Consider the following 19,184-nt stretch of genomic DNA (forward strand, 5'->3'; position numbering starts at 1 on the left):
TTACAGCTTCTAATTTCAGAAATTATTATTCAGTGGCACAGATGAGATTCCTTACCTTTTTTTTGAAAATAAAAAACTGTGATGGGTTAATATAAAACTGACTAAAATAGGAGAGAAGAAAGCAGGAAAATTTATATATAAATGGAAATCAAAACTGTTGGTTGCAGGTAAAGAGACGCCATTATTAAAAAAAATTGCTTAATGTTTGGAATAAAATAAATCATGATATTGGAGAAGGGTTTATATAATCTAAAATGCCATTGATTAACCATCTTTTAGTTTTTTTTTAAGGGACAATCCATTCTTAAATATATGGTGCTGTTAAGGGATTGTTAATGTTGAAGACTGTTATTAAAGAGGTCAATTAATGTCATTTGAACAATTGAGAAATAAATATGCTATAGAACATAATGTCATTTTTATTATTTTCAGTTAAGGGTATATTTGAGAGATAAATTAGCACCAACAATGATTCAGTCTAGCTGTACTGAGGTAGAACTTTTTATTAGGCGATGGATTGTTAAAAAAATGATTTCTTTAATATATATTCATCATTACAAGCAGGAACTTCTAGATCTAGGCTGAGATTGGAAATGGATTTGAATATTACAATAGATCAACAAATGCACTTGGGAAAATTTATGTAGGTATTATATGACTGATATGAAAGATATAGAATCATTCAATACAATTTTTTTACATCAGTTATATTTTACACCACAGGATTTGAATAGATTGAAATCAGATTTATCACACCAATGTTTTAGATGTGGTGAAGATGTAGGATCTTTTATACATTCCATGTGGTCTTGTCCCAATGTGAAACCTTTTGGGTGGCTTTCTGTAACTTTTTAAACAAGTTACAGAAACTGCTTTTCTGCTCAGTCCTGATATTTTTTATTAGGAAATATTGAAGGTATAACTCCTAAACTGAAACTATCAATTTATCAATTGAAATTTGTTAAATTAGCATTAGTGGTAGCAAGGAAATGTATTGCAATTACTTGGAAATTGAATACATCTTTAAATCTGCCAAGGTGACATGCCGAAATTCAAAATTGTATTCCTTTAGAAAAAATTACTTATAATTTAGGAAGTAAATACTCTATATTTTTCAAATCTGGCACCTGAGCACTCAAATAATGAGATTAAATTTGTCCTGACATTCTTCTTATCACTCTAGCCTTGCGGGATTCTCCTCTGTGCACTTATGTTAGAACTGATGATTGTACTGGATGACATCTCTCACTGCAATCCAAAGCTTTTATCTTTCTCCTTTTCTTTTATACATGTAAAGTTTTATTTTTTTCAGTTTGTATTATTTTTGAGGGAGTTAGTTGGGTGGGAAGGAGGGTTTTTGGGGCAGGGTGAAAACCATCATGTATGCAATCAATTTGTTCTTTTTTGATATTGTAGTATTATAATACTTGTAGTTACTGTATGTATGGAATATTAAATAAAATATTAAAAAAACAATAATAGTGCATGACAAGGAATCTGATGGCAGCATATTCCTTGTGTCCTTGTGGCACTGAGTGCTCATCTTTAGGTTCCTGTACCTTTTTCCCAATGGTAGCAGAGTGAAGAAGGCGTGGCCTGGGTGGTGGGGGTCTTTTAGTGGCTGCTTTTTTTAAGACACCATCTCATGTAGATGTCCTCGATGGAGAGAGTCTGGTGCCTGTGATGTCGCAGGCCAAGTTAACAACCCTCTGGAGTTTATTCTTATCCTGATAGTTGGCATCTCCATACCAGTCAGTGATGCAACCAGCCAGAATGTTCTCCATGGTACACCTGCAGAAGTTTACGAGAGTTCTTGGTGACATTCAAAGAGGCTTTCCTTTAGAGGCCTAAATGTACTAGATTTCTTTTTTTGGGAAATTATTTAATGGGAGTTGGAGTGAGAGAGAATGAGAGCAGCCTTATTAAATAGGTGAGTGAAGTGTTGATAAGTTCTTTGCTAGCAAATGGGATTTGGAATGAGAGAGTACGGGAACAGGCTTGTTTAAATAGGTAAGAGGTAGAATCAAAATGGCCATCACAGGAGAGGCCATGATGTGAGTGGGCTAGGGTGTCAACAAAATTAACTGATTCAGAGACCTGAAGTATCATTTCAGAGACTTTATTTCACATTATATATCATGGAGATGAGGCAGCAGTTTCCACTGCTTACTAACTCCGAAATCTACTTCTACAATCGTGTATATTTATACAGAGAGACATTCAAGCTGTTACAGAAATAAGATTACATCATGGAATAAACCCATCAAAAATACATCAAGACCTTTATTACAATTTTTGTATTAAAATTTTAGTTTTGTCTAATTATGAAGGAGAGAGTGTCCATAATCACAGTCAACAACCACTGCTCGCACCCTTGACTTCTAAATAGTATCTTGTTGAATAGATGCTGTATTAAAACAGGCTATTTGCCAACTATGTTAGCATCAATTTCAAAGTTGCAGCACAAACTTTCTTTCACAGAGTGACAGTGTCATTCTTCATAAAATTACTTCCACACAGAGTTAGAATGGGGAGTTGAAACTTTAACTCAAAGGCGAGAAGAGGCTGAGGTAAGGACAACCCCACTGAGGAGCAAAAAAAAAAAACAGGTAAGGGCAGGTTTTTCTTATTTCTTTCTCTTTATTTCATAGCCAGTGGGAATGGCAGCCAGGGCAGTGTCATGCTCCTCTTTGCAGAGTGGGCACAGTCAGGGGGATCAACAGTATCCCTGATGACTTCATCTGTGAGAAATGCATCAAGCTGCAGTTCCTAATAAACCATGTTAGGGAATTGGAGCTGGAGTTGGATGAACTCCAAAAGATTCAGGAGGCTGAGGAGATTATGGACAGGAGTTTCAGAGATGAAATCACACCTAGGAGACAGGAGGAAGGTAGTTGGGTGACAGGAGAGGGAAAAGGATCAGGCAGTCGGTGCAGGGCACCCCTGTGCCCATTCTCCTCATAACAATGATAGCATTTTGGATACTGTTGAGGGGGATGACCTACTAGGGACAAACCACAGTGGTCAGGTCTCTGGCATGGAGTCTGGCCTTGTGGCTAATATGGGAAAGGAGGAGAAGAGATGAGGTGTAGTGACAGGGGATTCCATAGTTAGGAGAACAGATAAGAGGTCCTGTGGAAAAGATCGAGAATCCAAATGGTATGTTGCCTCCGAGGTGCCAGGGTCCATGGCATTCTCAAGAGGGAGGGTGAGTAGCCAGATGATGTGGTCCATGTAGGGATCAATGACATGGGTATGAAGGGTGATGAGGCCCCACAAAGAGAATTCAGTGAATTAGGCACTAAGTTGAAGGACTGATCTCAGTATGGGTATCCATGCAATGTGCTAGCGAGGTTAGAAATAGAAGATAGTGCATCTTAACATGTGGCTAATGAGATGGTGCAGGAGAGAGAGCTTCAAATTTCTAGATCATTGGACTCTCTTCCAGGGAAGATTTGATCTGAACTGGGTGGGGACTTGTATCTTCATGGGAAGGTGTCCTAGTGCTGCTCCCATGGTTAGGGGTATGGGAAGCAAAATAAGAGGGCAAAGAATAGAGTAGATGGAGGAAAGCTTGATGCAATGTGTAGTGAGTTTGTGAGGAAGGACAGGCAGTAGAATGAGCATAAATGTACTCATTTGGAGGATTGAAAATGAGTTTATTTCAATGCAAAATGTATTTGGAAAAAGGGAGATGAACTTAGAGCTGGGTCAGTATGTGCAATTATTATGTTTTTGTCATTACAGAGACTTGACTGATGCAAGAACAGGATTGGCTGATGCAGGTATTGGGGTTTAGATGTTTAAAGGGAATAGGATGGGAGGTAAAAGAGGGGATGCAGAGTAACATTTCTAATCAGGGATAGTATCAATTTCAGAAAGAGAACATTGTGGAAAGAGTGCCTACTGGGTTCTGGATAGGTTTGTCCCAATGAGACAGGGAAAAGATGGTTTGATAAGGGAACGGTGGTTAATGAAGGAGATGGGACAGTGAGTTGAGGAAGAAGGAAGCATACAGAAGGTTTAGGAAGAAAAAGACAGGAGGGGTTCGTGAGAGTTATACAGTAGCCAGGAAGGAACTTAAGGACTCAGGAGAGCTAGAAGGGAGCACAAGGTGGCCTTGGCAAGTCGTATTAAGGAAAACCCTAAGGTATTCTGTGCATACGTGAAGAAGGATGATGAGTGTAGGTAGGGCTGCTTTAAGGTAAGGGAAGCAACAGGTTCCTGGAGGTAGAGGAGGTCCTAAATGAATGTGCTGCTTCTGTGTTCACCAGAGAAAAGGATCTTGGACAATGTGAGGTCAGCACCATGCTGGAGCATGTTGAAGTCAAGAAAGAGGAAGAGCTGGATCTTCTTAAAAACATTAGGATTGATGTCCCTGGGACTGGACGAGATATACACCAGTTTACTGCAGGAAGTGAGTGAAGAGATTGCTGGCCCTTGGCAATGATCTTTGTGTCCTCCCTGGCCACAAAGGGAGGTTCCAGAGGATTGGAGAATAGCAAATGTGGATTCCTTGTTTTAAAATAGGTAATAGGGAGAATCCTGGGAATTACAGCCCAGTGAGTTTTACATCAGTATTGAGCAAACTATTGCAGAGGATTCTTAAGAGTAGGATATATGAGCATTTAGAGAAGTATATTCTTCTCAGAGATAGTCAGCATGGTTTTTTGAGGGGTAGGTTGTGTCTCACAAGCCTACTTGAGTTTTTTTTTTAGGAAGTAACAAAAGGATAGAGTGGTAGATATAGTAAATATAGATTTTAGTAAAACGTTTGACATGGTCCTACATGGTAGATGCAAGGCGGCAGGACCAGATAGCATAACTGTTTGGGTACTGAAGGACTATGCAGACCAATTGATGAAGGTTTTCACTTACATCTTCAACACCTCACTGCAGCAGTCCATCATTCCAGTACCCAAGAGGGTGACAACACAGGCCTCAATGAACTATCTCCCTATGGCACTGACCCCCATCATTATGAAATGCTTCAAGAGTCTGGTGAGGGAATGCATCAAAGCACAATCAAAGAGACACTGGACTCATTTCAATTCATCTATAGAAGAAATCATTCCACAGATGATGCTGTGGCCTTGTCACTTTGCCCTGTCCTGATCTACTTGGAGAACAGTGCCATTTGCCAGGCTGCTGTTCATTGACTTTAGCTCGGCATTTAACATGATCATTCTCCAGAGGTTGGTGGAGAAGATGTCTTTGCTGGGACTCAGCACCCCTCTTTGTAACTGGATCCTGCAGTTCTCAATGGAAAGACGCAGTCTGTCCCGGTTGGTAGCAGAACGTCAAGCACCGTCTCTCTGAGCACTGGGGCACCTCAGGGCTGTGTATTCATCCTGCTCCTATTCACACTATTGACCCAGGACTGCACTGTCAGATCCAGCTCCAACAGAGTCATCAGGTTTGCAGATGATACAACAGTAGTTGGCCTCATCAGCAACAACTATGAGTCACACTACAGAGACGAGGTGGAACATCTCGTGAAAGGGTCCAAGAGTAATAACTTGAGTCTCAATGTGAATAAGATGAAGGAGATGAACGTAGATTTTAGGAAGACCTGAACTGACTACCCTCCTCTACACATCAACAATTTTGTAGTGGAGAGCACTAAGTTCATTTGAGTTCACTTAACTAATGACCTATCATGACTTTTTTGGAACCTTTACCTTTTCCTTGACGCTCAACATCTTGCTTGCCAGGAAGGCACAACAGCGACTGCACTTCCTGAGAAGACTGAATTGGGCAGGGCCATTATGTCAATCTTCTATAGGAGCTCTATTGAGATTGTCCTGGCCGGCTGTATCACTTTGTATGGTTGCTGAACAGAATAGATCGGAGGTCAATTACACGATGATTAATAGAGAATCTCTGGAATCTCTCTCTCTCCCCCACCCCCCACATTGACATGATCTACGGGGATCATTTCTGTAGTGGGCACACAAAATCATTGAGGACCCCTTCCACCCTTCAAACAGCATCTTTCAGCTGCTCCCCTTTGGGGAAGAGATACACGAGTATCAGAGCCAGTACCATTAGGCTGAGGAACAGTTCTTCCCATGGGCAGTGAGAATGCTGAACAACAAAAGGAAATGCTTACGCTAACCCCCGAGACTCTCATATTCATGAAACAATATTTATTTATTTGTACAGATGAATTAGTTGCCTTAGCTATGTATTGTTTGTATGTCAGTTATATCTCTGGTTGTATACCTGCATGTTTTGCATCAAATCTACAAGAGAACACTTTTCATTGGGTTGCACTTGTGCATTCAGGTGACAATAGACTTGACTTGATGCATTCAGAAAGTCATTCAGATAGACACCATGGAAACTTGTTGGTGTGGATTCAGATTTATCTTTCTTGCAGAAAGCAGAGGCTAGTAGTAGATGGAGCATATTCTGCCTGGAGGTCAATGACTGGTGGAGCTGCGCAGGGATATGTTCTGGGACCCCTGGTCTTTATGCTTTTGATAAATAACCTGCATGTGAACCAGAGAGAACTGCATGGTCACTATAATCCACTCCAGACTCTTTTAGGCAGACCGAGATGCTGTAGCTTCTGGCAGGATTCAAGGAGGGGCACTCTCAGGCATGTAACCAGGTTCTAACATCAGGGGGAGCGAGCACATAAAAAAAGCCCCACAACACATACCAGATGGCGAGTCAGTGGTTGAATGGCAGGGCGTCAGACCTGTGGAGAGAGAGGGTGGGGGGGTTGTGAGGTGGCGGCAGTGTTGGACCGGGGTGGGGGGAGGCAGCGGTGTCGGATTGAGGGGGGCTAAGTGGGGAGTGGGGGAGAAGGTTGGTGGATACCAAATCATTTTAAATTTATTATACATTTTTATTTTGTACTACCAGGATACCCAGCATTGCCTGGGGAATAAAACACTCAGTTGTTGACTACATGGTTGAAACAAAATACCCAAAAAGCTTCATTGTAATACTGCATAAATATATTTTTTCAAACACAATATTTATACTCTTTGTAACAGAGATAGATGCACAGTTCAAACAAAGTTGACTTCTGGCAAAACATAGTCAAACAATTCTCAGCTAAGGGCTTCATAATAAACAATGATCTTAGTTTTTCAACCTGGAGCATTTACATACTGTTAGGGCGTGACAGAGGTGCACCAAAGAAAAGGTACAAGGACTGCCTAAAGAAATCTCTTGGTGCCTGCCACATTGACCACCGCCAGTGGGCTGATATCGCCTCAAACCGTGCATCTTGGCGCCTCACAGTTTGGCGGGCAGCAACCTCCTTTGAAGAAGACCACAGAGCCTACCTCACTGACAAAAGGCAAAGGAGGAAAAACCCAACACCCAACCCCAACCAACCAATTTTCCCCTGCAACCGCTGCAATCGTGTCTGCCTGTCCCGCATCGGACTTGTCAGCCACAAACGAGTCTGCAGCTGACGTGGACTTTTTACCCCCTCCATAAATCTTCGTCCGCGAAGCCAAGCCAAAGAAGAAAGAAAAAAAGAAAAGAAGGGCTTCCAACACATGAACATCCAACTCCTGCTGCAACAGTGAAGCGAGACTAATGTTCCTTTGCTATCTCTTGTTTTCTCCTTTGTCTAATTTTACGGGCTTGTGAAGAGCTTCTGCCAATGCAGCTCTGCTTTTTTTGGGGCCCATATTGAACTGGGTTTGGCCACTTGTTTTAATTCGGAATGTACATTAATGTACAGCATTATAACTATTTGAGGTATCCCTGGTGGAAGTTCAATGTTTTTTTTAAACTTTTGAACTTCATATGACCTTAAAGGTTCAACTCAGTGGGGTCATGGCATTCAGCATCAAGTGTTACCTCTATTGAACCTCCTTGGGCATTTCTAGAATGCTCCATATTGATTTGCATGGAGAACAGACAAGCAAATATATATTAGATTTAACATCAAAACACAAGGAACTTAAGTAAGATATAGTTATAAAGGAAGTATAAAATTGTTATTTGTATTTAAAATCAAAACATAATAAAAACACACGTGTTATTTAATTGTTTTACATTTTAAATCTAAAGTGAAAACAAAATGAAAAATGTATGAAGCAATTACAACAGCCTTTTTCATCAAGGCTTCTTTTCAGCTATTACTTTAAAATCTACCGCACTAACTTATCACCAAGTTATCTCTAACTTATAATTTTGAAAGCCAAGGAGAAATAAATACCTTTGGAGATATTCCTCCCCAGATGCCAACAGCCAGAATGTTTGTCAGTAGGTAATGAGATGGTGTATTTTCAAAGGAGATGATCTCCTCTGAGGAAGAAGAGTCGTCTTGCTGGCACCACCTTGCAAAAGAAGAGCGAGCCTGTCCAGCAGGCAGTGAGGGGTGAGAGGGGATTGGTGGTTGACGTATTGAACTTCAAAAGATTATATATTCTTTGATGCTTGTTTCTTTCTCGTACACTGCTGACATCCAATCTACAAGAGTGAGTGCTATATAGAACATAGCTAGGAAAGAGAATTATTGTCAACAGTTTAGCTGAGAGATTCACCCATCCCATGCATTTCATTATAATATCAGGGCTGCCTCTTGCACTGATATTCTTTGGCTAATATCTGGGGACAGCTATATCTAGTTCTTTGGCTAGTGTCTGTGCTCTCTTCTTGAGGAAGAATGGAGGTCTAGGTTGATAATGTTAATCGTATGAATGGATTAGGACCGTATCTTGATGGCAATGTTAAAGGAGAGGCATGATATTAAATCAACATATTGTTGAATGTCTGCAAATGTCCTCGATGCTTCAACAGATGGCAATACAAATGCCACAGCTGAGTTGGAACTACTTCCACAACGGTCCTGCCAAAGACTTTTGGTCTCCTTCCCTTTGATGGGACTCTGACTCTGAGTGCAGTGTGAGGTTAACATTCAGCCATTACATTTGCAAGATCATTTTCAGCAATCATTGAGAAGTCATTTTGTAGAATTAACTTAAAGTCCAATTTAACTGAAAGCTTGAACAAATCTTCTCCATCAGATTTTACTGCAAAGCTCTTGTATAGGTTATCTTGAACCATTTTAGTTTAACCAATGTGGCAAAATTAACGAATTATTGCAGGTCAATTTCATTATTTTAAAATTATTCATATATAACTGGTTGAAATGGCCAATCCCCTGATTACATACATGATCAGTTAAGTCGATATTTTCATCAACATCTCTCATTTGCTTTTTATTCATCTTAACCTGGCTCACCATAGTTTGTGCCAGTGCTGGTGGATGGATGGTGTCCCCTCAAATGAAATGATCTCTGAGGAAGAAGACTAATCTCACTGCCACTCACCTTGCAAAAGAGGAGTGCGCCCAAGTTAAAAAAAACCCATTAAGGACCAGGAAATAATCCCTCATCAGCAAGCTGTTTGAATTCACTTGCTGCTAGCCCTACTTTCTTTGACCAGTAGGTGGTGCTCAAGGCCCTTGATGGTTCCTCACTTCTCGTGATAATGCAACAAATTCCAATATTTTGAACTGATTTAGGCTGACATTTAGACTGTCATACAAAAAACAATTAATTTTATTAGAAATGTATTTGGTAAAATGACTGCCTGTTTTAAAATGTCATATGAACCCTGAAAATTAAAATTGAAATCATTAAACAGCTTTGTTACTCCTTAAGTCATGATAGATTTTACTCTTTTTCAATTTCTACTCTACATTTCTTGAAGTTGATATCTTCAATTAAATTTAATGATGGTGCAATAAAAAAAAATGAAGGATAATACAATTTGGTGACATGAATATTCAAATATCGACTTATCTTTGGCATTGCTATCTCATGAGAAAGGTGCTTAATTATTATATAGGACTGCCTGAACATAATCAAATAAATTAAAGAATGTTTATGTTCTTCAGTTCTCAAGGTATATATGGAAATGATAAAAACATCTTATTATCAGGCTGAATGAAAATCATGATAAATGCATGTATACTTTACTTGAGGGATGCAGGAAATATGAGAATAATTAAGGCTTAGGTCAAATTAAGTCAAAAACGCAGATTTAAATTGACTTTATCATCAAAGCAAGAAATATATATCACTTTTTAATAGAAAAATGTTCAAATTTAATTTTGAAAGTGGCAGTAGATAGGCGATTAAGATATATTTTGAAAATAATTAATTGTTCATATGCAGCTATTTTGTAAAATCACTGTTTATAACATTAGTAATTAAATAAATCTGGGAAATCCGAAATACATTAAACCATTAAAGTGGCAGCAACTATATTAACATTTATTTACATATTTAAGCTCAAGCTAAATGTTTCTATGCACTTTTACATCAAAGCATATTTTCAGTTATGCACAAGGAAAATTCACAGCAATCTTTTCAGAAATTTTTGGCTCGAAGGCGCAGTTAAATTTGATGTAACCTTGCAATTATTTCCCTTTATGGCTTAGAGCTTCAGCAGGAATTTTAAAAGGCATGAGAGAGAAAAAATGCAACATTCTGTCTAAAAGCAGAACCAATTAACTATCCAGCAGTGCAGAAAACAGCTTTAGAGGTAGACTTATTGATGTGTAGATTTTGTTGTACTGTGACATTTTAAGACAAATTGCTGCTGTAGTAATTAAGGCTGCTGCAGGTGAGTTGGCAAGCATAATGCAATGATGAAAGACCTGATCAAAGGGCAAGTGGAAGAGATTGGACAAGATAGAACAATCTATAGAGCTTCAATATTATGTTCCTGCACATTGGTTTCTTGGTGAAAATTAATAATGTGGAACATTTGAAAATGTCCAGATGTAATTTTAACTTTTTTTTGATGTTCCTTTTGATGGGACTGACTGGACAGAATGTGGATATTCATGACGAGCCTCTATTTTCACTTAAGCAAGGTTGAATTTATGCTTGTGCTTTTTTTCTATGGACCATGATCATTTTAATTTTATTTTAGACATACAGCAGGGTAATAGGCCCTTTCAGCCCATGATCCCGTACTGCCCAATTACACCCAATTAACCAGCTACGTTTTGAAGTTAAATCATAAAGCACACAAAAAAAATCACAGAAATGGTCAAGATACAGATGATAACCCGATAATATAAGTTGAACTTTGGAGAAAAGCAAGGAAAAACGATATTCAACTGATGATTGGACAAAGGAAATTTGTAATCTTCCACCATATTAATGCTCTTCACCTTTCACAAAGAATAGTTTAATGGGCGAATAATTTTTCACCAAAGATTGCTATTTATTAACAATGACAGGCAACTGAATTGCAGAGAAAACATCTGCATACAAGTACTTTTACTGCAGGTTGTGAATTGTGATTGAAACACAGAACTATAGTGGAATTTTTATACCAGTTGTTGCATCTAATTGACATCCTGGAGATGTCTCATTTTGCACAGACATGATAAATTCCACTTAGACTCTTATCACATCCAATTAACACCTTTTGTTGCTTTGCATTCCTGTCCCATTGTTTGAATTTGGAGACCACCTGTTATATCTTCTTATTTTTTTTGATTTTTTTTTTCCCTTGAAGAAGGGCTCAGGCCTGAAACATTGGCAATATATTTTTGTCGAAAAGATCCTAAATGCTGAATAAACCAGCTGAGTTCCTCCAGCATTTCGGTGTTTTTAACTATAATCACAGCGTCTGCAGCCTATTGTGTTTCTCTCAGATTATAATTGAGGTTGAGGATACTTCTGATAGAGACAGTTTAAAGGTTAGAAAATGAAAGGAAATCCCTGTTGTTCTATATCCTTTCAAGGTGCATGAGAGAGCAATCTCTCCAGACGTATTCACGTTTTGTATAAAGACTTTATGGTAGGGATTTTTAGAGATGAAGCTATTGAGGAAAAAAAGAGTTTTTTGAAATGAAAAATGAGAGAGCAGTGATAAAGGCGTCCCAGTATCAGAGAAAATGTTTGTTAGTCCCACACCATGTCAAAATAAAGTCAAAAGCTGACAATATCAAAATGGAATTAAGCAAGGGTTCGATGTACTGTTGTGGTAATGCCCTTTTGCAGGCAATGCCAACAGCAATAATATATGTCAGACTTAGCAACAGCCAAAGAATTTCTGTTGTGATTTGAAAAAGAGCTGAATGTTGGCTAAGAAAATTCAATTATTCTCTCTCCAAACTGGACAATGCTAAGGTGAAACAGCTTGAAAAGAGGGAGGGGTTCTTGTTTTAAAAGGAGCTACATGAAATGGAATAATACCAAGGCCTCTTGATGGATCTGACGACACCTTCCTGAAATCACTCCTGTGCTGAGATTAATCCAGTGTCTCTGATGAGTTGGGTAGTAAATCTGATCCAGAAATTTTCCAGAGCTTGCTAATAAAGGCACTGATTATAGAGTTCCTTCAAATTCAATAGCAAAGCAAAACTACAACATATACTTTCAACTTGCACCTGGACTTTGTATGAAACACTTTATTAATGTAGTAAATGCAGTTTAACTCACACTATCACTAGGTGTTATAAACTAGTGTATAACAAATCTCATGTTCTCAATAATTCCTTGTTATATTAGTATTTAGCTAATATCTTTCCTGGAGTATATTCTGGCCTATTCATCAGTGCGATGTTGTAGATTCTATTTGCAACATGACTTAAAATGTTAACTTTTGTTTTCAATTAAAATTGAAACATGTTTTCAATTATGAGTTCTTGCTCAAAATAACCGAGATGTGAACCAGAAATCAGCACCCTCCAACTCCTCCAGGAGGATTGCTTTATTATATCCATCCATTGAAACACTTTCAGATCCAGCACCAAGTCTTATCTTGGTAATGAAAACCATCTCTGCTTTAAAATTAACCACATTACCTCTCAGTAATATGAAAAGCTGACAGTTTTTTTCTTGTTTTCAAGCCTGTTCCATTTGATTCTGAACCAGTAAACTGTGGACTTCATTCTCGACCCTTATGCTGGTTAGACAGCCGGGTATAGTAATAGGCAGTGCCTCAGATTGAATTTGTGACCTTTCAAATGAGAAATCAAACCAATGCTCCTGTGCACGGATGTGGACATAAAATAATGCTGCTGCCAACTTTAATAAAGAGCAGAGAAAACCCTTGAAGCAGAAATGTGATGTTGCAAGCTAAGCACACAACACCTCACAAAACACAGGAGCCATGCCTTCGTATATCCCCTATGGCACTGAATTTAGTTGATTATTCTTTCAGCACCACTGATATCAACTCCGCTTTTCAACCCTTGGAAAATGGAACATTGGTTGAATTTGCTGGTACTTCTTCGAATTGATGCAGGAAGTCAGAGATTCCAGCTGCCTGATGACTTTAGGTTGGGATGAGCATTAACCACAATTCTTGGGAGAGGGAGTTAATTCACAAAACTGGGCAAAGAAGCAGCATTAGATTTGATTTGGCGAAGATTCTCATTTATGAGTGTTGTTATATTTCAAAGTCTTGATTTTAAATAAGATGCTTCATAGTGAAGTTATTGAAGACATGTACCCATTGAGCACCAAGCAACTGCTCTTCCAGTTCACCCTAAATTGAAGGCTTATTCAGTAGAATTCAGATTGAGCCAGGAAGCTATTACTTGCTGAGATTGCTCTCAATTGAACATCGCTTCTACACTTTAACAAGGAACTGAACTGATTTATTTTCATTTTCTGTTGAAGCTATATTGAAACAGAATTTGGTATTGAACCACTTTTTTATGTTTCTGGAAGACATTGCTGTTAAAATCAGCCAGCTCCTTGGACACAAGTGTTGAATGTGATGTCCTTTTTTTTCCCCCTCAGCAAACGATCTAAAAACCCACTAAAATACTGGAGACACTCATAACGATTCCCACGATTTGTTAAGAACTTGGAGAATTCTTTGGTGATAGATCCACAAGAAAACATTATCAGAAAATCATCAAATATACAATCAGGTAACACAGTACTGGATAACAAATGATGATGAGTCACAATATGGGAAAGAGATTGAAAGTCTAGTGGCATGGTGCCAAGATAACAGCCGCTCTTCAATGTCAATAAGATGGAGTGATCATTGACTTCAGGAGAGGGCGCCAAAGTCTAAATAGTAGACAGATTTAGGTTCGAAGGAATAAATTTTTCCAGTGACCTGACCTGGAACAAGCACGATGATGTGATGACCAAGAAAGGGTACAAACATCTCTATGAAGACTAAGGAAGTTTAGCATGTACCTTCTGTTCCTCAAAAACATCTACAGATGCACTATCAAAACCATGAATGCATCTCAGTGTGGTATGGGAGCTACTCTCCTCATCTTCTTTCTTTGGCTTGGCTTCGCGGACGAAGATTTATGGAGGGGGTAAAAAGTCCACGTCAGCTGCAGGCTTGTTTGTGGCTGACAAGTCCGATGCGGGACAGGCAGACACGGTTGCAGCGGTTGCAGGGGAAAATTGGTTGGTTGGGGTTGGGTGTTGGGTTTTTCCTCCTTTGCCTTTTGTCAGTGAGGTGGGCTCTGCGGTCTTCTTCAAAGGAGGTTGCTGCCCGCCAAACTGTGAGGCGCCAAGATGCACGGTTTGAGGCATTATCAGCCCACTGGCGGTGGTCAATGTGGCAGGCACCAAGAGATTTCTTTAGGCAGTCCTTGTACCTTTTCTTTGGTGCACCTCTGTCACGGTGGCCAGTGGAGAGCTCGCCATATAACACGATCTTGGGATCTCCTCAAGATCAGAAGAAACAGCAGAAGGTAGTGAATACAGTTCAGAACATAACAAAAATTTTCTTCCCCTTCATGGACTCTTTCTACTGCCTTGAGAAAGGCAGTCAACGTATTGAAAGACTCATCACACTCAGACACACTCTCTTCTACTTCCTCCCATTGAGGACAAGGCTTAAGTGTGTCAAGTCAGACTTAAGACAGTTTCTTCTCTGTGCCATCAGGTTCCTGCATGAACTCCATAATAATGCTATAATGCTGCCCTTGTTTGACCTTCCTTTTCGTTGTACCATAACCCCATACTCTAAATCATGCTCTTTACTTGGATGTATGTAATGTTAGAGATAATCTGTAAGTCTTTTTGCAAAAGAATGTTTCTCACTGTACTATATATTCTGAAACAATTAAACTTAAACATCAAGGAGTGATGTAAATAACCCCTGTGCAATGAAGAAAAACATGAGTGAAATGTGTATACATTTCTAACTTTATATAAGGAATTTTATGTAGTTAGATGCACTGCCTTGACATCATCAGTAATGGGTTGCAGCTGTAATAACTGCCAAAAGCTGAGTTTTGCTGGGATTGCAGTCCTTTATCAATTGGTAAAACCAATAGATGCAAAATGTGCATACAATGGAGATAACATGCTTGGCGATTGGAAATAAGTGTGCAATCTTTAAACAGCAAGCAAAGAAAACAGGAAACAAAGAATGATGTTTTGAATCAGTTAGCTAGCTTGGCTTGTATCTCGTCACTTTTCTTCACAAGAATACTCAAGCTGGGAAAATTGGTGATGATCCAGCAAACAAGAGACAAAACATGATAGGTTGGCAGAGGAGGAAATACAATTGTCAGATCCCTTTAGCCAGGATCCTATTTATAAAGTCAAGCGTTGTGTGAATATGAACAGCTATGGCACTCACTGCTGATCTTCTTCCTTTTCATTCTCTCGCTTCTCCAAACCTCTGAAATCTCTTCTACATCCCTGGCATCCTGATTTCTTTGATTCTGATTTCCTTTTCCCCATTGTTGTGGTGCTGCCTTTAGTCTCAAAGGAAAGCTCTCCATCTCTCATTTCTCTTCTTTAAAGACCTTTGTTCAAATCTACTTCAAGAAATCTTCTTCCATTTCCTTCATGATGTGCCTGGGGACTTTTTGGAAATATTATTTAAACAGAATGGATTTACTTTTATTTTGTGATCACATATTTGACTAATCAATGAATTAATTAGCTTTGAATTGCAGGAACAAGATGTGCATCTGTGATTCTTTTCTGCAGAATGATTTAAAACTCAAGAAATTATCCTTTATTTAAAAGTTGGGAAGATCAAAATAAGGAACATATATTAAGGCAATTAAGATATTAATCAAGGTAACTAATTTACTTAATTGACCATTTTGGTCACATGGTTTAATATCCTTTTAACTTTACTGATTGCATTCTTTCACTATATTCAGTAATGCATCTTCTAGAAGTCCACTTTTTACTCTATCAACACTCTTCATGAAATACATGTGTCATCTATGTCATCTCTGTAAGTACTTATGTCCATAAGCTTTTTGCAAAGTTTGCAAAGGAAAATGAGAGGTTGATCTGCCAGCAGAAGGTGTTAAACACCCAACTAAGCAGTAGTGGGAGCCATGATGATGGATTAAAGTTGGACCAGGTGGTTCACTCAATTCTTAAAAATACCTTGAGCTGACAAAATCTCAGCTTTTGCTATTACTATTAATATATATGTAAGGAGATCAAAGTATAGCTATTCTGACCATATGTTCCATTAATTTAATGAAATCAGGCAATCCAGTCAAATTTTCCTTTGCCAATTTATGTCTGAATTTTCATGTTATAAATAAAATTGAAGTAATTGTTTTACCAATGCAGAAAGGTTTTAGGTTGCTAAAATTAACACAGGAAAAGATTTCAGAAGCCCAGAAATTCAAACAGTTTAAAAAAAAAGTTATGGGTTTGAGGTAGGGAAAGATTAGATTGTTGTGGAGTAGCACAATATCATGGGCTGAAGGTCCTGTAGTCTGTTGTATTTTTCCCTCTATTTGGCGACAAACAGTATATACATTTATGTACGGTCTTTCAACATCATCTTATTGTAAGGATAGAGTGCTAGTGATTCTCCTGACCACTAGAGGGTGTCAGGTTTGTGACAGCTTCTGTTGGATTCAAGATGGATGCCTCTGATGCACCATCAATGACTCAAAAGACTGAAGTTGAGCAAAACTGATAAGTTTTTATTTGCATTCGGATGAAGGCACATCCCTGCTGGTCGACTGTCCTGAACTGAGGAGGGGCTGAGGGACAGTCACCTTTATTCAGGAGCCACAGATACAGTCAGCCAATGGGTGTGCACAGACAGATAAATATATACATACAGTGGTTTACCACATTCACCTTGTGTTTAAAAAGAGTTTGGCAGGGTGAAGTGTTGATGATACAATTACAAATTGTCTTTCAGGCAGTTTGGCTTTCCGCTGTGACAGTGCTAGCAGTGGCTGTGACTGCAACACAACAATGGGGGCCTGGACAGTCTGGTGGCGTCTGTATGCTATCATCAGTGTTGAGCTGGTGAGTGTACGGTGATGAGTCTGTTGTGTCATTTGTTAGAGCTGAGGTAATGTACCGTGGCCCTGATGCATTGTGAGTGACGAGGGGTGGGATGTGTGGGGCAGGTCCCTAACAGAGTCAGAGTACGCCACATAGGCATATTGCGGGTTGGCGTGGAGGTGGTCGACCCTTTTGACCAGTGGGTAGGACGTGACTCCCCACATGTTTCTGGAGTAGGACATGCCCTGGGAATGTCAGTCATGCCAGCAGCATGGTCCCTGTCTCAGATTTGCTGGGAAAGCAAACCATATGCTCATGTGATGTGGCATTGGTGGCCATACATAGAAGGGACCTGATGGAGTGGAGTGTCTCAAGAAGGATTCATTGCCAGCAGGAGAATGGGAGACCCCTAGATCTTCAAGACTGTCCCTTTCCACCTGCCCATTCCCCCAGCGGTTGGAGCTGGTAGTCCTGCTCATGGTGATGCCTCTGGCCAGCAGGTACTGACTCAGCTCATCACTCAAAAATGAGGGCCCCCCCTTCACTATGAATATAGCTGAGGAAGCCAAACTGTGTGAAGAGACTTAGCAGGGCCTTAATGACTATGGCAGCTATCATTGTCGGGGCAAGAAATGGCAAATGGAAAACACAAGTACTCATCAATGACATAGAGGAAGTACACATTGCGATCCAAGGAGGGGAGAGGTCCTTTGAAGTCAACACTTAGACATTCAAAGGAGCGGGTGTCCTTTATCAACTGTGCTCTGTCTGGCTGGTAGAAGTGTGGTTTGCACTTGTGCAGACCTGGCAGATTTTAGTCATTGACCTGATCTATTTGATGGAGGAAGGCAGGTTGAGGGCTTTGATGAAGTGGAAGAACCTGGTGACTCTGGGGTGGCAGCGATCATTATGAAGGGCTTGTAGCGGTCAATTTGTGCACTGGCACAGGTTCTGCAGGATTGGACATCTGGGGGCTCAATGAGTTTCCTGGGCCTGTACAAGGTATTGTAATAGTAGGTGGAAAGTTCAATTCTCCACCTCAATATCTTGTTGTTCTTGATTTTACCTCGCTGCAAGTTATTGAACATGAATACAACTGTGCATTGGTCAGTTAGTGAGGTAAGTAATTTCCCAGTTAAGTAGTGCCTTCAGTGCTGTACTGCCTTGGCAATGGCTTTGGCCTCCTCCTTGACAAAGGAGTGTTGAATTTTGGGGCCTTGGAGGGTGTGGAAATAGAAATCGATGGGTCTGCCTGCCTGGTTAAGTGCGGCAGCCAGACTGAAGTCTGATGCATCGCTCTCCACCTGGAATGGGATGGATTCATTCACAGCGTACATCATGACTTTGTCAATGTCTGCCTTGATACAACTGAAGGCTGCATGGGGCTCTGGTGTTAGGGGAAAAGAAGTGGATTTAAGGAGGGTCGGGCCTTGTCCGTGTAGTTGGGGACATACTGGACAGAGTAAGAGAAGAAGCCCAGCACCTTTTCAGGCCTTGAGGCTGTGGGGGAGGGGGAGATCCAGGAATGGGCACATGCAGTCAGGGTCAGGATCAATGACTCCATTCTCAATGACACAGCCAAGTATAACAAGGTGGGTTATGCAAAATACACACTGAGTCTTATTGTACGTGAGGTTAAGGAGCTTGACGGTGTGGAGGAATTTTTGAAAATTAGCATCATGGTCCTGTAGGCCATGACCACAGATGGTGACATTGTCGAGGTACAGAAATGTGGCCTGCAGCTGGTACTGATCTACCATGTGGTCCATTTCCTGTTGGAAGATGGAGACCCCCATTGGTGAAGCTGAAGTGGACTGTGCGTCTCGATCTCAGTATGTTGGCGATACTCTGGGCAGATGGGGAGCTGATTTGAGGTCGCTGGTGGAGAAGACCTGATATTATACGATTTGGTTCATCATATCAGATATATGGGGAAGGGGGCACACGTCCAGTTGTGTGTGCCTGATAATGGTCTGACTG

The 19,184-nt window shown here is 39.9% G+C and overlaps 2 long non-coding RNA genes across 4 annotated transcripts in view; one reads left to right on the plus strand and one right to left on the minus strand.

Annotated features, from left to right (window-relative positions):
- Positions 1-19,184, minus strand: part of LOC138740049 (uncharacterized) — a 52,516-nt gene that overhangs the window by 15,616 nt on the left and 17,716 nt on the right. The window contains exons 2-3 of one of the 2 annotated variants that reach the window (XR_011342633.1): positions 8,189-8,329; positions 5,682-5,833 (exon numbers count right to left, since the gene is read on the minus strand). This is a non-coding gene — a long non-coding RNA (uncharacterized lncRNA). The remainder of the gene's footprint in view (positions 1-5,681; positions 5,834-8,188; positions 8,330-19,184) is intronic. The other variant, XR_011342632.1, reaches the window with a different exon arrangement.
- On the plus strand, positions 563-17,201 carry LOC138740051 (uncharacterized). 2 transcript variants are annotated; one of them, XR_011342635.1, is made up of 4 exons: positions 563-643; positions 15,924-16,016; positions 16,103-16,179; positions 17,116-17,201. It is a non-coding gene; the product is annotated as an uncharacterized lncRNA (long non-coding RNA). The 2 variants fall into 2 exon arrangements; XR_011342634.1 differs by lacking the exon at positions 563-643 and adding an exon at positions 3,744-3,785.

The sequence above is a fragment of the Narcine bancroftii genome, chromosome 7 (genome assembly GCF_036971445.1).
Source record: "Narcine bancroftii isolate sNarBan1 chromosome 7, sNarBan1.hap1, whole genome shotgun sequence".
NCBI lineage: Eukaryota > Metazoa > Chordata > Chondrichthyes > Torpediniformes > Narcinidae > Narcine > Narcine bancroftii.